The 6,524-nt window shown below is 45.9% G+C and overlaps 1 protein-coding gene across 1 annotated transcript in view; it reads right to left on the reverse strand.

Moving 5' to 3' along the window:
• The window catches only part of RNF145 (ring finger protein 145), a 65,107-nt gene extending 59,273 nt beyond the window's left edge, over window positions 1-5,834 (reverse strand). Inside the window, exon 1 of the mRNA XM_029216576.1 lies at window positions 5,509-5,834. The gene's annotated coding sequence lies outside the window, so the exon portion shown is untranslated. The remainder of the gene's footprint in view (window positions 1-5,508) is intronic.
• Window positions 5,835-6,524: the final 690 nt, after the last annotated feature.

Below are 6,524 nucleotides of genomic sequence, written 5' to 3' on the forward strand. Positions count from 1 at the left end.
TCCCCTGATACACAAACATGCGGGCACATGGAAGAAGTCAGGCATTGTGAGTCTGCAGCCTGTGTCTTTGCTTAGCTGTTGATTAGTAGTGGTGGAATGGGGAGAAGAAAAAAAAAAGAAAGGAAATGAAGGATCTCCCAGACAATCTACTATTTAAAAGGACAATTTGGCGTAATACTGATTTATATGATACAGCTGCAAATTAATCCAAGGAATTATAGACAAGAGAACAGAACAAACTAAAGTGGTAAAGGACAATTTTAGGACTAATGATAATTCTAGATTGTTGGCTCTGACAATATTCTTTTAAGAACTTTGCTGAGAAAGCAAAACACACTTCTAGCTTTGGCAGTAATTTCAGACATTACAGGACAAATGAAAACATTGATTTCTGAAGAAAATTATAGTGACAGATTGCTATGCTATGGTTAAATATTTGTCAGTATTTCCATTTCACCCTCTAATTTTCATAGCTTCCTAGCTCAGATAGCTGGGGGAAAAAAAGGCAGCTCAACTTAGCAAACGATTAATATAAGTTTTTCAATCACTTAAAAACTGATTTATTATATATCATTCCCACTACCCAAATGTTATGTATATCCTATCAATAATGTAGAATTAACATTTTTATAAATAAGAACTATAATTCTGATTACTTTAAAAGAACAAGACTGCTTTAATAATTTTCCTACATAAGAAAAAGATAATATTGTGAGAGAATCACAACCAAATAGCTGTGTCCTAAGGAGAAAAAAGCACTCAGAAATAAAATCTCTAATCAACATTTATTACAAATTATGCCATTTAGGAACCTAAATTTCTCAAAGCTCATGATATCATAAAGAAAAAAATATATATTCTGGGAAGAAATACACCAAAATATTCACATTAACATCCTTCCAACAGTGGCCCTGGAGTGGTTTTTATTCCCCTCTATCTTTTTCTGTTTGCCAAATGTTTCAGTATACCCATGTATTATTTGGTGGGGAGCAGCCAACTTGAAAAAATAAATTCTTGGTAAAAAGTGTAATGTAATGTGCCTAAGCTAACTAGATGACTTAAGGAAATACACAGAAAGTAACTACTTACTCTGGTGGTCAAACTGATAACTGAATGCACTCTTGGAGTTCATTTCAAAGTACACAAATGAGGCTTCCCTGGTGGCGCAGTGGTTGAGAGTCCGCCTGCCGATACAGGGGACACGGGTTCGTGCCCCGGTCCGGGAAGATCCCACATGCCGCGGAGCGGCTGGGCCCGTGAGCCGTGGCCGCTGAGCCTGTGCGTCCGGAGCCTGTGCTCCGCAACGGGAGAGGCCACAGCGGTGAGAAGCCCGCGTACCACAAAAACAAAGTACACAAATGATAGATTTTTCTCACAAACCACCTGTCACCAGTGTGACTGGACCTAGGTAAAAATATCACTGACCGGCTTTATTCTATAATGGAAAAGTATTTTTCCATATTCTAGAATCCAATATAAATCACTACTGCTTTTGTAAGTAACAACAACAACAAAAAGAGACAATTACTGAGTTAATATTTGTGGTCCAGGACTTTGCTGGTGGCGCAGTGGTTAAGAATCCACCTGCCAATGCAGGGGACACAGGTTCGAGCCCTAGTCCGGGAAGATCCCACATGCCACGGAGCAACTAAGCCCACGTGCCACAACTACTGAGCCTGCGCTCTAGAGCCCGCAAGCCACAACTGCTGAAGCCCGCAGCCCTAGAGACCATGCTCCGTAACAAGAGAAGCCACCGCAATGAGAAGCCTGCACACCGCAACAAAGAGTAGACCCCACTCATTGCAACTAGAGAAAGCCCTCGCGCAGCAACGAAGAGCCAACGCAGCCATAAATACATACATACATACATAAATTTAAAATATTCGTGGTCCATATGTATTTCATCTGACTTAGAGCCTTTGTACGTTTTTAATGCTTTCGTTATTTTTAACTGTGCCCACTTCACTATTTATTGTAGCTCTTACAGGGGTAAAGAAAAAATTTAAACCAATCTTGCATTAGAAATCAAAATTTGAAATGCTAAGGAAAAAATCTCCCAGTTCTTACAGAGGACCATATTTCTATTATAAAAGGCCATTATCAGAATGGTATACATTCCCTCTTAATTACCGCTACTCCTGCCTCACAAACAGAAGAATAAAAAGAAAATCTTGGGTTCCTAAAGCTATTGATACAGAAGAACATCCAAGACAGATCCCTAAACTCTACTGCCTGCAGAGAACGAAATATCCCCTTTAATAACAAATATATTGCTTACTAAATGTTTCATTTATTTCTGTATATGAGTGATATTTCAGTACATCGCTGGCAAACTGGCCATGTATAGGGAGGGACATGGAGGAAACAAATTTAACACATAGAAAACCAAATCTAAAATGTTACCCACAAGAGCTGTGGAAACAAAAGAGGGAGGGAAAAAAAACACATTTTGAACCTTTCTACAGCAGAAGTGCCACATGATAGGGTGGTGACCATCACAGATAAATACCATACACCACACTCCAGCACCACACACTAAACCAACACCTAAACAAAATGTTGAAATATATCTTACTTGCAGATACCTGAAATCACTCACACGTGCCAAATGACTAACTTAAAAACATGAAATAAAAATGGAGCCTTCTCTACTGGGGTAAAGAGATTATTATACCACCAAGATGTTTGGTTCAAGCCTAATTTATCTTTTCCTTAGATTTGTTAGTGCTAATGAGCATATTGTATGTCAGAGGGAGCTCAAAATTCTCTTAAAACCAAAACAATACCAAATAAGCCTCGAAAATAAGCACAAGAGCTGAAGGCAAAGAAAATTCAAAGGCCTGACACTCTCCAAAGCCAAATATTATAAGATACCTCCTGCCTTGTTCAGTTACGTACATTTTGCTTTCTGTGCATGATATTTTTTTAAACATCTTTATTGGAGTATAAGTGCTCCACAATGGTGCACCAGTTTCTGCTTTATATCAAAGTGAATCAGTTATACGTATACGCATATCCCCATATCTCCTCCCTCTTTCGTCTCTGTCCCACCCTCCCTATCCCACCCCTCTAGGAGGTCACAAATGTGCATGATTTTTAAATTTCCTCCTTGAAATGTGGAAAGAACTGGGAAAGTAACACTCCACCACACCATCTCAGAAAGTAATGAAAACTAAATGCGACTCATAGGTGCTTTACACAGTAAAACAGCTTTAAAAAAAAAAATCCATCCTTTCTTTCCAATAACGGCAAAAAAAAAGGCTCAACAAAAGCTAACCAAAAAGAGGACCAAACGATTTCATTAAATGACATTCCCAGGCTTGGAAGCAGCAAATTGCTACTTACAAACACAAGAATGTCCTGTACAAGTATAACATTGCACAGTTCATCCTTCACGTTTGTGGTTAGGACACACAGGGGGCCTCATTCTACACTTCCCTGAAAACACTACATTTTGGTTTTGAATATGAAGAAATCAAACAAATCATCAACAATATGAAAAAACCTAAGTTTTTAAAGTCATAGCTCTTCTCATCTACTGAAGAATTATGTTAATAAGAAAAAGAAATGAAAATGTTATCTTACCCAAAAAATGAACAGAATTCACATCTCCTGGACAAAACAAAGAATGCCATATAATCCAATTTAAAATTATTCAGTAGAGTATTAGATAATTTAATGCCGAAAGTTTTTACACCTTTTTCCCTCAGCACAGAAGAAAAACTATCATTCATCATCAATCCCCTTTCTTTGTCCAATCCAATTTGAAAAACAAAACAAAATTCTACCATCAGCTAAAGCCAATCTTCAGAAAGACAGATTTTCTGGCTGTCCATATCCCTGAAAATGTCAGAGGGCAGAGCAAAAACCTAAAATCATAAGTAAACTCAGCCAAAAACTTAGATACCAGGGAGAAGAACGCACTTCTTACATAAGCATTGGCACACGTTTTAAATATAGCTGGTCCTCCCCACTCCCACTCATTGCTAGCTAACTTTGTATGTACCTGATTTCCACATAAACTACTAGCAATTCTGTGGTTTCTGGTCATCTCCAAATCGACAAAGATAGGGAGTCCACTCTGAATACAAGGGCCATCCTTCAACTTAAGCAGCCAGACAGAGGAAATAAAAACTGCTATCTCTGTCATTGGGCACTCAGCCTGGGTCATGACTGCAGCACCGACAGCTCATCCTTTGGGCAGGATTCAAGATTCACCAGAACTGCACAGTCCGTATTTTAAAAAATAAAAAGACACACAGTCCCTCTCCTTTCCTTTCAAACTAGTTTCCTGTTTACTGCAGACTGAGATGCAAAGCCATCCATTAATCTTTGATGCCTTCTCACTGCAAAGCCCCCTTCCTCTCTCCCCGCACCTCCTCCCCCGCCCCCCACGCCTGCTGATCTCAGTTGCGTTTGAACTATAGTAACCCCAACCCAGCTCGCTGCAAAGCAGGCGCTGCCGCGGGGCTAAGGGATTACGTCCACAAAAACTCTGCCAGGAGAGAGGCCCGTGCCAGGGAGCTCCCCTCCTGTCTGGCCAAGGGTGCTGGCTCCGCCGCGCCACGCACCAAAAAGATTCTGAAGAAAGACACGGGCGAAGTTCTTCATCCCTGAACAGAAAGGGGACCCACTGATGAAGGAGGGCAAGGGTCTCGGGGTCCTTGGTTGGTAAAAGCATAAGTGGAGGGGGATGCAGAAAGGATGGCAAACGAGAGAGGAAGCGATGGGGACAAAAAGGGATGAGGACCCCTTTTACTGTAAAAAAAAGGACTGACAGACGCGATGCAGAGCAAATGGGTCCCCAATTGAAGAATGACTTGGCAGGCCTTTCCGCACCCCCAAACAACCTCAAACCGAATGAAAGGGGAGAAGCTGAGTTTGGGGCTGCGTAAACCGAAGAAGACTAGGGTGAAATAAAAGAGGGAGGGAAGCTTGTGAGCAAAGTGGGCAAAAACGAAAAAGAAGGAAAGTTGGAAGTGGGAACTGCAAGAAAGGAGCTAAAAAGGAGCAACTAGGAAAGGGGCAGCTCAGGAAGGGGCTTAGAAAAGGCCCCGAAATGGGGTACTGGAGAGGCGATGGGGGAGCGCTTGGAGTGAGGGCATCTTAGGAATGCCGGGGGAAATAAGAGATAGCTCCAGGAAGGTGGAGGGTGGAAACGCGGCAGACAAGGCCCGGGAGCCCGGAAAGGGGGCTCTAAGCTGGGCCCCGGGAGGGGAGGGCAGAGTCGGAGACAGCCTAAGAGGGGGCCAGGAGGACCGCGGGAGGGACTGGCGGTTGGGAGGGGGAGAGGGGCGCTGCGGGTGAAGAGGGGATGTGGACGCCGCCGAAGCTTGGGAGACGAGGAGGGAGGCGAACGGGGGAAGGGGAGAAGGGGGAGAAGAGGACAGAGCGGGCGACTGGATGGGGGAAGGGAGGAGGGAAGGCGAAGCGGGGTAAAAGAGGATGTGGCATGCGGACCGGGCACCGGGATAGGAATGGGCCGGCCGGGGCGGACGGCTCGGTCACCTCAGGCTGCGGCCTCCTTCCCCGCGGGGCAGCGCCGCCAGCGGACAGACGGACTCCGCAACTCCCCGGCTCTCTCGCCTGCCCTCCTCTTCTCCTCGGGCGGCGGCGGCGGCGGGGGCCGGGACGGCGGGGCTCACAGCGGCGGCTCCTCCGCGCCAGGCCTTGGATGCAGCGTCTTGGGAGGCGGCGGCAGCGGCGGCGGCAACGGCCCGACCCGTGCGGTCACCATCGTACGCGGCGGCAGGCGCTCGCGGGCCGAGCTCTTCAGCAGCCAGCGGCGGCCATAGCCTCTTTCGTTCACTCCTCCAGCCCCCGGCGCTCTGCGGCGGCTGTGGCCGGGCTCTCGCGCTCTGCGCCTGCGCGCGGCGCTGCCAGCGCGGCGCGCCCCTCCCCCGCACGGGCGCGCGCGCGCACACGCGGTCACTCGCAGTCTCTCTGGCCGGGTGGTTCCCGCGCCGCCCCCGGTAAGTGGGCGGGAGACACAATCCTCCCGCAGCCCACACAGGCGGGCTCCCGCCGCAATGGAGACGCTTACCACGCCGACATCTGCACGCGCACTGTGACACGCGCCATTCTGACACGTGCTCTTTCACACTCCCCAAACATCAGGAGCCACACGCGCTCACACCCATACTTACCTGCCAGGACCACGTGGGAGAGTTAGTTAGAAGGGCTGATCCTCACCCGATGCAGCCGCAGAGTAGCAATGATGCCAGAATTTTTTTTAACCCCCTTACTGACTGGCCTAGACTGTCAACTCCTTAGCGTCAGAGACCACATCTGTGATGGCTCAGCAGTGCCTAGCACAGAATAGGCGCTCAATAAACTTCTGTTGAATAAGTGAGTGGATGTATGAATAAATGAATTAGACCTATTCACTATCTGTAATTTTAAAATTCCGACCCCTTGGTTTAAAGAATTTGTTCAAAGAATTTTACTGTAGTATGAAATCAAGTAGTATGTGTTTGTCTTTTAGTCCACAGTTAAAAACAGATCAGTGTACACACCACCTTCCC

Source organism: Monodon monoceros, unplaced genomic scaffold (genome assembly GCF_005190385.1).
Source record: "Monodon monoceros isolate NGI ecotype Baffin Bay Population unplaced genomic scaffold, NGI_Narwhal_1 Super_Scaffold_12, whole genome shotgun sequence".
Lineage (NCBI taxonomy): Eukaryota > Metazoa > Chordata > Mammalia > Artiodactyla > Monodontidae > Monodon > Monodon monoceros.